Source organism: Thamnophis elegans, chromosome 13, assembly GCF_009769535.1.
Source record: "Thamnophis elegans isolate rThaEle1 chromosome 13, rThaEle1.pri, whole genome shotgun sequence".
Taxonomy (NCBI): Eukaryota; Metazoa; Chordata; class Lepidosauria; order Squamata; family Colubridae; genus Thamnophis; species Thamnophis elegans.
This window is the reverse complement of record NC_045553.1, coordinates 49,123,774-49,136,246: the sequence shown is the minus strand read 5'-3', so window position 1 is coordinate 49,136,246 and position 12,473 is coordinate 49,123,774. Positions and strand designations below refer to the sequence as shown.

At 50.0% G+C, this 12,473-nt stretch overlaps 1 protein-coding gene across 3 annotated transcripts in view; it reads left to right on the top strand.

Annotated features, from left to right (window-relative positions):
• ZBTB16 (zinc finger and BTB domain containing 16) overlaps window positions 1-12,473 on the top strand; it is a 154,317-nt gene that overhangs the window by 85,450 nt on the left and 56,394 nt on the right. The window lies entirely within an intron of this gene.

The following is a 12,473-nucleotide window of genomic DNA, read 5'->3' as shown; positions in this document are numbered from 1 at the left end:
GGAAGGGGTACAATAACATCCAGGGGGCCTGACCCCAGGAGCATTCGCTGTCTGTTTCTTACCTGCCATCGAACCAGTTTTATCCTAGACACTTCCCCCAAAGCAGCAGACAACAGAATTTTGCTCATTTTCATGCTGTCTGAATCTGTTGTCTGTTGCCTATTCCTGATCTCAGCCCTCTTAAGAGTTGAACCTTCTTCTTCTAGACTATGACCTCAAGGGATTGGAGATGAGTAAAGTTGACAGTTAGGAAGGACGTCAGAATATCTCAGGCCAAGCAGGAAACGTTGAACATCTGGCTTGCCACCATCCACGAAGAAAGGACCAGCCAAGTCCCTTCTTCATGGAGATAACTGTACTAGGGCTAAAGAGAAATGGTTTTGTGATACATGAGAAACAATCCCAGAGCATGAATTATGGACAAATTGCAGTCCTCAGTTCCGATTCTCCTGTGTTTACAAAACTGGAAAGGATTGAAATTCTCAACTGCCGGTCATGTCAACATTGGGAGCTCTTCCTCCAGTTGGTTCTGCTTCTCCGCATGTGCTCCTTCCTCTCTCTCTTCTACCTCATAAAGTGCCGGGGATGGGCAAATGATTGAATTAGTAGGTTTATAAAGTTAATAGGCCATCATTTATCCGGCCCTCCGGAGGAGACAAGAGGTTTATTGGTGGCATTTGTACACCCAGGCAAAGCAAAGGAAAGCGTCAAGGCCACTTTAGTGTTTAAACAGATGTTCCTGGTTGATATTCTTGATAACGGTGGATTGACTGGGTTAAAAGGGGGTGGTGGCGGTGTTAGACGGAGTATTTTTTGTTTTTAAATTAGTTAGTCTTCGCTGAAAAGAGAACGCCTTGGATGCCCTTGGATGCCTTTTGCTCCTGGCGGCTTCTTCCACATATTTTAGTCGTGCTCTCAACTCCTCCTCTGTTGCAAATAAATAAATAAATTTGAGGGTGGCGGGGGTAGCAATTCTGCCCAGCAGGTTGAGGCCCCCCCCCCCCGCCTTCCTCATGCAAATGTCCGCGCGAGAAAGTTCACCGCTGGCCCCCGCGTGCTAAGCGCCACCCGTGTTTTCAGTTCCTCTCCAACGGCCCAAATCTTTCCACTTTCCCAGCCGGCAATTTGAATCTCATTTTTTATAGCCTGCCAGGTACCGTTTAACAATGCTCAGGGAAGGAAAGGCAGTGAAAAAAAAGAAAGAGACGGATTTCGCATACAGATTTCTCCACGCGGCTTAAAAGGAGGCAGGGAGGGGCGTTTGTGTGCATCCCGCCCCCCCTTTCCAAAACATCCACCGTAGCCCTGTACAATGTCACACTTCAGTTAGAGAGAAGGGGAAGGAGAAATCAAAGGGTTGGAAATCAGCGAGAGGGATCTTTGCATCCAGCCGCGCACATGTGTGTGTGTGTGTGTATTTGTGTGTCTGTATCTCTCTGTGTATGTGTGTGACAGTTAAGGCTTAGACACACCAAAGGCAATTGGGTAGGTGTCACTTTTTAACCAGTTAGAACATTTTTACTACTTCCTAACATCAGAAGAGAACAACCTTCTGGGGAGTGTAGATTCGCCTCCACCTCCAACGAGCCAGTAAAATTGGGGTCTGGAGAGCATTGAGAAGGGGGTGGAGGGGGTGGGGGGTCTAGGCACAGGGGGCCCTGCTGGGTCTCCACATTTTGTGAGCCCGTTGAATGTTTGGCAGAAGGTATATAAACCGGTGTTAAGACAACTTGCTGCCTTTTATTCAGAGGAGCTGAATGCAGACAGGCAGCAGCTGATCAATTGGCTCTCCATTTTTCAGCCTCAAATCCCAGGGGGGGAAACGGAAGGGAATCTATTTCCCCCCCCTTTAAACAAATGCAAAACAACTCAGAGAAGGTTTTTGTGAGAGTCTCAAGTGCGAAGCTTTTCCTAGGAAGGTTTGGCAGATGGAGCTTGGTGGATTTGGGTCTCAAACTTGAATGTTGCTTCCTGCCCTGGTCTTCTCTCTCCCCCCCGCCCCTTGGCATCTCCTTCGGCTGGTTGCCCCCCCAGGGGAAAGCAGGCAGGCCTGGCCCAGTTGGGGGGGTCTCCATCGTGTTGGGTGCCGAAATCAGAATGGCCTCCTTCCCTCCAATAGATGGGGACTGTTTTCAGGAGGAGAGAAAATGGATGCTTTCGCTCCAGGGAGTTTCATACGTCAATCCCACTTTTCTGTCCTAGGAGGAATTTCTTTGACCAAAAGAATGGCAGAATGACAGTTCCACCAACACAGAGACGAACAATCAAATAGTAAACCACCTAATTGGAGAAGAATCAGGAAAACTCCCACCAACACTAATGGTGTAAGCCAGTGGTTCCCAAACTTGGCAACTTTAAGACTTGTGGACTTCAACTCCCAGAATTCTCCAGCCAGCAGAGCTGGCTGGAGAATTCTGGGAATTGAAGTCCACAAGTCTTAAAGTTGCCAAGTTTGGGAACCACTGGTGTAAGCCACTGTATATCAACAAAGAGCAAATCTGCTCCCTTCTAGCACTGATGATGCTACCTAGTTGGGTCATGAAACGTTTGCAAAAAAAACAAATCAAGCTCAGAAAGCACCAAGGACCCCACAGTCATCGTCATCCTCCTCCTCCTCCTCCTCCTCCTCCTCCTCCACCCTGAAATTCCCATTCACTTCTAGCACTGATGATGCTACCTAGTTGGGTTGTGAAACGTTTGCAAAAAAACAAATCAAGCTCAGAAAGCACCAAGGACCCCACAGTCTTCCTCCTCCTCCTCCTCCTCCTCCTCCTTCTCCCTGAAATTCCCATTCACTTCTAGCACTGATGATGCTACCTAGTTGGGTCATGAAACGTTTGCAAAAAAAACAAATCAAGCTCAGTGAGCACCAAGGACCCCACAGTCTTCCTTCTCCCCCTCTCCTCCTCCTCTCTGCTAACCCCACTCCCTTCTAGACTCATGATATTACCTAGCTGGGTACCAAAACGCCTGCAAAAAACCTGCCAAGGTGAGAGAGAGAGCACCAAGAAGCCCTCCTTCCCACAAATATTCTCTTCTGCCAGTACAGGCCTTCCTGGCCCAGGAGGGAAGCTCTGTTTGTGATCTCCACCCCCCCCCCCCCAGAGGATTCAAAAGGCCTCTCCTCCCCCACCCCCAGCCCCCCATGCCCAAGATAAAGGGACAACAGCAAGTGGGCCAACTTTAGAACTTGGTCTTCTCCCGAAGGTCGGGCTATCTGCTGGATCCTCGTGCCATGGAAAGGGTTGCTTGTTTTTGCCAACCTGGTTGAAGAGGGGGGGGGGGGAGGATCGGCAGAGGATCTGGGGTGATCCATCTCCAACCCATCGCAGAGCCTTGGCAGCACACGGAGTCCCATCCTTGCCAGGCTCGGCCATCAGGAAGTCGGCTGTAGCAGGCAGCCTGCTAAAAATACTTCCTTTTGTCTTTTTCCCCTGAGCTGCTGCCCGCAGCTTCCCCAAAGTGGTGCCCGGTGTTTTTTTTTAAGTTTTGTTTTTTCCAAAGTCCTGCTCGGCTTTGTTATGATTGTCTGTGTGTGTGTGTGTGTGTGTGTGTGAGCGTGCGCGGGTGAGGGGGGGGGCTGTTGTTGAATCGAATCCAGCCCCCCCTCCCCTCCCCGATGCATGACTTTTGAGTGTTCTGTCCCCGATGTTCTGTGCTTTTAATAAATCTCCCTCTCCTTGTTTTTCTTGAAAGCCCAGAGTCATGATGAGCACTGAAGCTGGCTGACATTTTCCTGGTGACTCACGTAGTAAAATTAACCTTGAACTATTTGCATATGCAGCCGCTGTGTTCCCTGGCTCCTCTTTGCCTCCCTCTGTGTGTGTGTGTGTACACACACACACACACACACACACACACACGCACGTTTCCCTGGTCTTTTTATCCATGTGCAGATTGCAAGATTTCTGGCTCGGTCTCACATTTTTTTTCCCCCTGATTTGATTTAGCACAGGAAAGGTGTGTGTGTGTTTGTGTGTGTGTTGTGTGTTGTGTGCTGTGTGTGTGCTGGCAGGCAGGCAGGCAGGCAGCAGTTTCTGCTTCCAGTACACATGGCCCCGAGCGAGCAAAAGAACACCCAGTCCTGGCCTTTGGAAACTGGCAGGCCGTCGCACTGTTCCCCGGCTGATAAGGAGTACTGTAAATAAGACTGTACGGGCTGCCGTCAGATGCCCCGGCCTGGACTCATTGTTCTCGCTCCGTTTGGTGGGTCAGCTGAGCTCTCTTTGGTACGCGCTGTACTTCCCTTATGTAATCAAGCCTCTCGTCTCTGGAGGGAACGTTCAAGATGTTTGTTTGGAAGTCCCGGTTGGGTTGGGTCTTGAAGGCCTGGGAGGCTGGATGAGGGCTGGGAGTTGACCTGGGATCCCTGCCCTTTGGCAGGGTCCTCCTCCCGAGTGTCCCCGGAGACTCTCCGTCATCCAGGTTGTCCGAAAAAGGCCAGCGGACATTTTTGCTCGGTTTGGTTCTCTTGGGAACTGAGACCGCCGTTGAGTTTTCTTGCCACCGTTGTTAAGTGAATTTTTAATATTTGTATTTTATTTTAAATTTTTAAATGTTTTTTTGTGTCTTCTTGTGAGCCGCCCAGAGTCCCAAGGGAGTGGGCGGCATACAAATTTTATTAAACTCAAACTCAACTCTTTCCAGCCCTGTCGTAACAGTCACTAAGCAAATGGTCATAACTCGAGGACTAGGCGCAGTTTGGTCACTTTTGAGCCGGAGAGAGGGGAAATCCCGCGGTTTCTCGCTTAGTGGCCGCTTTGCTTGACGTTCCTGATTGCGGTCGCTAAGCGAGGAACTGCCTGTATTGTGAAGAGGCTGCCTCTCTCAAGGACTATCCAATTTGTCCTCGCTCTGCCTTTCCATCCTGGGTGCTCTGATGGAGGAATCGGTTCCTCTGAAGTTCTGAACTGAAGGAGCTCCCTGGATGAGAAGGGAAATGTTGTCCAGGGGCCTTTTGGAAGAGCATCCCGTGTGTGGAAGCCGAAATTCCTCCACCTTCAGCTCCGCGTCTTCTCCTCTTCCTTGGTCCTTTCTCCTCCCTTCTGGACAGGAGACAAGTTTGGCCAGGACATTTATAAACTCCTGGGCCACCGTTGCGTCTTGCTGTTGGCTTGGTGAAGAGGGCATCCAAGGAGGCTAGTAGATTTCCCTTGAGCCTGAAGCTTTCCCAGACTCTTCTCCATGGTCTGAAACACTGGCGATCCCTACAGAGGACTAGCAGCATGAATGCAAATCAGGAATGTGTGTTTAATATTCGCTTCCCCCGTTTAGTGTTTTAGAGCCACCTGTGAGTAACTGGCTACATTTAGTCCTGTGTATGTTTACATCAGAGTAAGTCTCGATGGGCAACCGGGACTCCCAGCTGCCCTTGACTTCCAAGGACCAGTTTGGCTACCAGTGGTTGCTTGGCATGGGTACCGGATCTGCCCATGATAAGAATAGAATAGCAGAGTTGGAAGGGACCTTGGAGGTCTTCTAGTCCAACCCCCTGCCTAGGCAGGAAACCCTACACCATTTCAGGCAAATGGCTATCCAGGATCTTCTTAAAGGCTTCCAGTGTTGGGGCATTCACAACTTCTGGAGGCAAACCCCCCACAGGAAACACGTGCCTTGGCCCCTGGCCCCCAATTTCCCAGGGTCCCCTGAGGGGCTGAAGAATGCCTGCTCACCCCAAGCCCCTTATCTCATGGAAGCTGCTTTCAAACCCAGACCAGAGTTCGGTTTGCAAGCCCCGTCCCTTCCTTGCCCCTGCCCATGTGCAGAGTTGCTCCCTCTTCTCCCTGAGTTGCTGGCTGTAGCCCAGCAGGGGAGCAGAGCTGCGGGGAAGGGGGGGGGTCCGAGGGGGCTGCCGTTGGGTCAAGCGAAACCTTCTGATCCTCCTCTTCCACCCTGGGCAGTTTCTGGAACAAAACATATCCCCCCCCCCCCCGGTGTGATGGGCAGCCCTGATTCCTCAAGTAGAGCTGACCTTGGTAATTAGGAGGGTAATGAAGCCGTGTTCATTATGGGAGCAACAGGGCTGGGTGAGGGGTGGGGGTGGGGGAGACACAGGAGCCGCTTTGGATGGGACCCTCCGCTGTTCCCTTCCTCTCCTCTGGCTCCTGGGAGAGAGAGCCACAGGGCCCGTCTGTGCTGCCTCACGGGGTCCCGATTTTGCAAACCAACTCCTGCTGCCTGTCTCTTTCCCCAGCAGCAGGAGCGCCTCCAGCCTTGCCCTGCCTTCTCCTTCCTTCCCCCCCCCCCACAAACACCCCCCCGGCCTGTGATGTCAGGACCCCTGCCTCCCCCCCCCCTCATCCCACTCCCCCCACCCCCCCTGGATCCTGCTTTCTTTTGAGGGCCGGGCCATTTGGCTTAGGTACACTTGAGTTGTTTTGAATGCAAACTTGACATCTCTCCCCCCCCCCTCCATTTCCTCCCCCCCAAAGCAGCCGGGAACGGCTTATGCACAGTAAACAGGCAGACTGTCTTATTGATTAACAGATGAGGCCTTTATTATCGATCAAAGCTTGGCGAGAAAATTTATCACTTTTAATTTCACTGCTGCCAAATTTTTCTGCCTCTGAGCCAGCCGTTACGGAGGCAATTTAAAGGCAGGGGAATTATTCTCCGGCGGAGAAGTGGGGGGGCGCGAGGGGCATCTGTTTTATTTTCCTCCCTCCCTTCTGGGGGTCCACCCCCGCCGGGGGTCACGACGGGCGCCTGGGAGGGTCGCTGGGCTGGGAAGACTAAGGACGAGGCAGCCCATCAGGCCCTGCTCGCTTCCATTCTGCCACGGATGGCGGAGGGCCGTGAAGGAGAACCTATGGCACTCGTGCCAGGCGTGGCATGCAGAGCAGCCCTCTCTGTGGGCACATCAGCCGTCACCCCACTTCAGTTGTGCCACGCATGCGCGCACACGCCTCCCGCTGACCAGCTGGACTTTGAGTCATTGCCATGCATGCGTGGGGGTGGGCCGCGTGTGGTGGGGTGAATGCATGTGGGGGGGAACATGCAGGGGGCACATGTGGGGGGCCATGCATGCATGCAAGGGGGTCAAATGCAGGGGGCACATGTGCATGCACGGGATGCGCACACATGCATGCCCATGAGACGGAGCACATGTGGGGGGCGCATGCCTATGTGTGAGGGGAAGGGCGCATGTGGGGGGCAGGGGGCATGCGTGCATTGCATTTTGGGGGTCCAGAAAAGGTGAGCCATCCCTGGCAGAGCGAGTAGCCCGTCCTCAGTCTCTTCGGCCATGTCTTCTGCAGAGGACCACGCATGGTCAGCCTCTGGAAGGAGCTGAGGAGCAGCCCCCCACACCAAACAACCTCCAACTTCCACATGGTCAACCCAGCAGTATCACGAACTCAGCCCCCTCCACTCTACCACGTTGCACCACTTTTCCCTGTGGCCCGGCTGGCCAGATGGGGATGAGAGGGCCTGGATGGCATGGTTGGTGTTGGAGGCTGCTCTAGGCCACAGGGGCTTCTGTTTTCTGGGGCTGGGGGCTGTTCGGTGGGGGGGGGAAGGGGGCCTCCCCTGTTGCTGGGAGAAGTCACCCACTTTCTCAAATTTGGGGTTTTTCTAACCCTTCCGTAAAGATGAAATTTCTCTCTTTTTCTTTGCTCCTTCCTTCCTTCCTCCCTCTTTCTTTCTTTTTCTTTTCTACTTTCTTTCTCCTTCCTCCTTCCTTCCTTTTTTCTTTTTTCTTTCCTTTCCTTTTCTTTCTTTTCCTTCTTTCTTTCTCTTTTTCTCTCTCTTTTTCTTTGCTCCTTCCTTCCTTTCTCTTCTTTCTTTTTCCTCCTTCCTTCCTTCTTTTTCTCTCTTTTTCTCTCCTTTTCTCTCCCTCCCTCCCCTCCTCTCTCTTTCTTTCTTCAGACCAGGCTGCCCCTCAAGGCTGCCCCTCAGCACCTCCTTGGAAGCGGTGGGTCAAAACCTCCCTCTCCAACGCTTGAGTCCCCCACTTTGGCCAGGTCTCTCCAAGGGGCTTCCTTCTCCTTCGCTCAGGGGGCTCGGGGGGGCTGTGCAGAAGCTCCGGGTGCTCCTTTGCTCCCCCTCGTTAGAACCCGGGCCCTGCCAACCAACAGTTGCCTCCTGCCTTGCTCTGCATTTTCTAAGAAATCCCACAAACGCCACACCTTCACGCTCGTTGTGGAAATTATCTCTCGGTCTGGTGTGTCGTTCTTATCTGATAGTGTCGTTGCCGTTGTCGTCTCAGGCCCTTTTGTGCGCTGACGGGGGTGTTGTGATCATTAGGGGAGCGTTGGAAGGAAAAACAAGACGGCTCACCACTCTGCCCTCATCAGGATGTTGAAGCCTCCTCGTTCTCACTGGAAACGCTGGGCTGGTTTTTCATTCCCCCCCTCCCCTCTTTTTTTATTATTATTTGCAAAAGAAAATACCTTGTGCCCACATTGAAACTCTCACTGCCCAGATAATCCCATATCGACTTGGCTGGATCCCATCCGCTCCAGCTCTCAGCCAGCTCTCCCCAGGGGCTGTGCCAGGAATGCCACCAAAGGAGAGGGGGCATTTTGGGCCCTCGTGCCCGGAGTATTTCAGGTACCCCGCAGACCAGGATGGCAGTTCTGTTCCACTCTCACGCAGCAGACTGGCAGGCTAAGCATTCCACTCGGAGCCCCCCGCACGTTCCCCTGGCATTGCCTCTTACCGTATTTTTCGGAGTATAAGACACACCTTTCCCCCCCCCCCAAAAAAAAAAGAGCGGGGAAATGTCGGTGCGTCTTATATACCGAATGCAGCCATTTTTGGCCTCCTGAGTTCCCATCCCCGCATCCCGTTTTTGTGAAAAACAGGCCATTTTTCGCAAAAACGGGGGCGTTTTTGCCTTTCCCCAGTCCCCAGCAGCACTCTGCAGGCTTCATTGGGGCAAAAATGCCCCTGATTTTGCAAAAAACAGCCCATTTTCCACACGATTTTTGCAAAATTGGGGGCGTTTTTGCCTTCCCCCAGCCCTGCTGAAGCCTGCCGAGTGCTCCTGGGGAGGACAAAACCTTTTTTTTTCTTATTTACCTCTCAGAAATCTTGTTGCATCTTATACACTGGTGCGTCTTATAGTCCGAAAAACACGGTGATTTCTTTCTACCCCTGGCATCTTCCTTCTGTGCCATCGCCCAGTTGGGTCCCTTGCCTGCTTTCTTCCTGGATTTAAGAGGCTCCTCGCCCAAGAGGCTCTGTGGAGGCCATTCCCAAGTACAGAATGAACTACCTCGGAGCAAGTCTCCGTTTGCATTCGGTTCTTCTGCGTGGTGTTTGCACAACTCTGTGTTGTGTATCTGCGTGTCTCCCCCCTTCCATCCACAAAGCATCCCCAGAGCTTGGATGTTGGGATTGGCCTCTGCAGCCCATGAAGTTCTCCGCCATTCCAGGCCAGGTGAACTTGTTCTGCTCTTCCGGATTTCCTGTTTTCTGGAAAGGCACCTGAGTCTGTCTTTAGCAGCCTGTTCTGGCCCAGACTTCCTCTTTTTTTAAATATACTTTTTTTTATTTTCCACTTTCATAACATATAATCACATGTATACTATTACATAGCCAATATCCTATTGTATTAAGTAGTAATTGCATCAGTTCCTCTTGTCATCAACGCCCAAAGAGAAATAAAAACCCATTATTAGCTCTTCTGCTCTCCACACACCTCTTTCTTCTACCTCTCTCTTACCTCCTTTCTTCCCTCCATCATCCTTTCCTACTCTATTTCCCCTTCCTTTCTCCTTCTCCTCTCTCTTCATTCCACTCCTCCTTCTCCTCCTCATCTTCCCCCCTTACCCTCTCTCCTGTCCCTCTCTTCCCATCTTTCTTCTCTCCTCTGTTTCCCACTCTTCCTCTCATTGGCGTATTTCAGCTTCTGAGCAAACTCCATTCTATGTTGATGGTATTTATGCTTCCATATCAATATACATAACATATCTTAGTTTTAAAGAAAAAATAAGAGAAGACAGTATACATTTGCAATCATATTACATTAAAATCTAACACCCCTCGTCAAGCCTAATATTCATCCATCCCTCCCCCCAGCCCCCCCCAGCCTTCCCTCCCCCGACTTCCCAGAACCCATACACGGTATAAATCTTTAACAAAAACAGTCTAAAATATATTGGAAAAAAGAATAAAAAATTGATAACATCTTTACATTGAACTTAGCTCCTCTTTTATTTACGTGACTGTGAATTCCTTTCATTCACAGTCCGCAAGGCTTAGCAAACACTCTTTCAGAGGAGTATTTATCCACACGAACCTTATCTCGCTTGGAGAGCTGCCAGATAACTAGTTTCCAAATGGAGGGCCAGGCAAAATGTGGCACAGAGCCTCTTAATGACCATTGCAGTCACATTCCCCACAGTCAGGTGATTTTCATTTGGATGCTAGGATTAGGATTAGGATTTATTTCATTTATATGCCGCCCTTTTCCCCAAAGGGGACTCAGGGCGGCTCACAACTCAATCAGGGAAAGGAGGTACAAACAGGGGATAAAAAGACAAACAAACAATACACAATTTAAAAGCACACAACAACCATACCATTCGAGAAGGGAGGTAGAAGCTCTTTAGCCCCAGGCCTGTCGGAATAGCCAGGTTTTAAGGGCTTTGTGGAAGGCCTGGAGGGTGGTGAGGGTCCGAATCTCCACGGGGAGTTCGTTCCAGAGGGTCGGAGCAGCCACAGCCTACCATGCTAGGCAACAGATTCACATTTGTGACGGTTGCAGTGGTCATGTGATTCCCCTTTTGGGACCTTCTGACAAGGAAACTCAATGGGGAAACCAGATTCACTTAACAACTGGGATTACTGGTGATTCATTTTACGAACGTGGTGAGAAAAAGTAAAGTAAAATGGGGCAAATTTGGCCAATTTCTCACTTAGCAACGTAAGACTTGGGCTCAATTGCAATCGTCAGGTCTATCTATATTCAGCATTGGCCATTTCTAAGTCAATTGAATTTCTGTCTGTGTATGTAAGTAGACAGGAAAGAGATCCTCTGGATCCCTCAATCCCAAGCGTAGCCCTCTGTGGGAAAGCAGCCAAGAGCAGCACCGCCAGCTCCATGTGATGCAAAGGATTGAATGATCTCCGGAGGATTCGGTTGCTTTTTCCTTGGCTCCTTCTGAAGCCATATCATCTCCGTGAAGGGAAAGGGAGACGAAATGCCGTGTTCTCCTCGTTGCTCTGCTGATGTTCGGTCAGAAGCTGCTCTTAGTTGCACAAGAGGTTCCACCTCGCCTTTCTCAGCTGCTACCTTGAGGTCCTTTCCAAGGACTGTAGGCCAACGGCCATCAGAGGGAAGGGAATTAGAACAGCAGGGAGATGGACTGGACGGACCTCTTAACATCAGCACCATTGATCTACCTGCCCGTGGTGGAGAGCAGAGGCCCAATCCTGTATCTTTCCCCTCTTCTATTTTACTTTTCTTAAAGTAAACGTTCTGGAGAAAGGAGAAGGGGAGGAGGCCAGAGGCACTTTGGAGCTGTACAAGGCAGCTGGGGAACATAATCCTGGAACTTCTCCAGATGTTCCAAGCGACTCTCCATGCAAGGGTGGTGCCTGTCCCAGCCCTCCTTGGAATGGCCATGCAATGACATCATGTATCTGTCAAAAATGTAGGAGGGGCTGTTTTCAGAGAAACTTTGTTCCTGCTGAGATCTGCTGAGAATAAAACCATCTAATTCACTCCCAGCATCTGTCATATAATAGATATTCTATTTCGATCTTTCTGTCTCTATCGCTCTGCCTTTCTGTCAACTTTCTATCTTCCTATCTTTCTATACATCCAGATCTCAATCTCTCTCTATCTATCATCTATCTATAATCTATCCATCCATCCATCCCTCTACCCACCTACCTACCTATCTACTTACCTACATCCATCCATCTATCTATCTATCTATCTATCTATCTATCTATCTATCTATCTATCTATCTATCTATCTACCTACCTACCTACCTACCTACCTACCTACCTCCATCCATCCATCCATCCATCCATCCATCCATCCATCCATCCATCCATCCATCCATCCATCCATCTATCTATCTATCTATCTATCTATCTATCTATCTATCTATCTATCTAACTATCTATCTATCTATCTATCTATCTATCTATCTATCTATCTATCTATCTATCTATCTATCTATCTATCTACCTACCTACCTACCTACCTACCTACCTACCTACCTACCTACCTATTAGTGTATCTATCTATACACCAATGTTCAATATATGGCTCATTTTTTTAGATTTTCATTTATCCCCAAGCCCCAATAAAATGCCACAAAAACCTATATATCAGAGCTTGTTGGTAGCCTGATTCGGGGTTAGTTTGGAGATGGCAGTGTGATGCTTGCTCTAAGCACATCCCCAACCACCGAATAATTTAAAAATGTGGTTTTAATACTGGGATAGCTTTAAAAAAAAACACCCGCCAATCTTGCAAATCTCCATAACCCACGGAAATGAAAAAGTAAAAAAA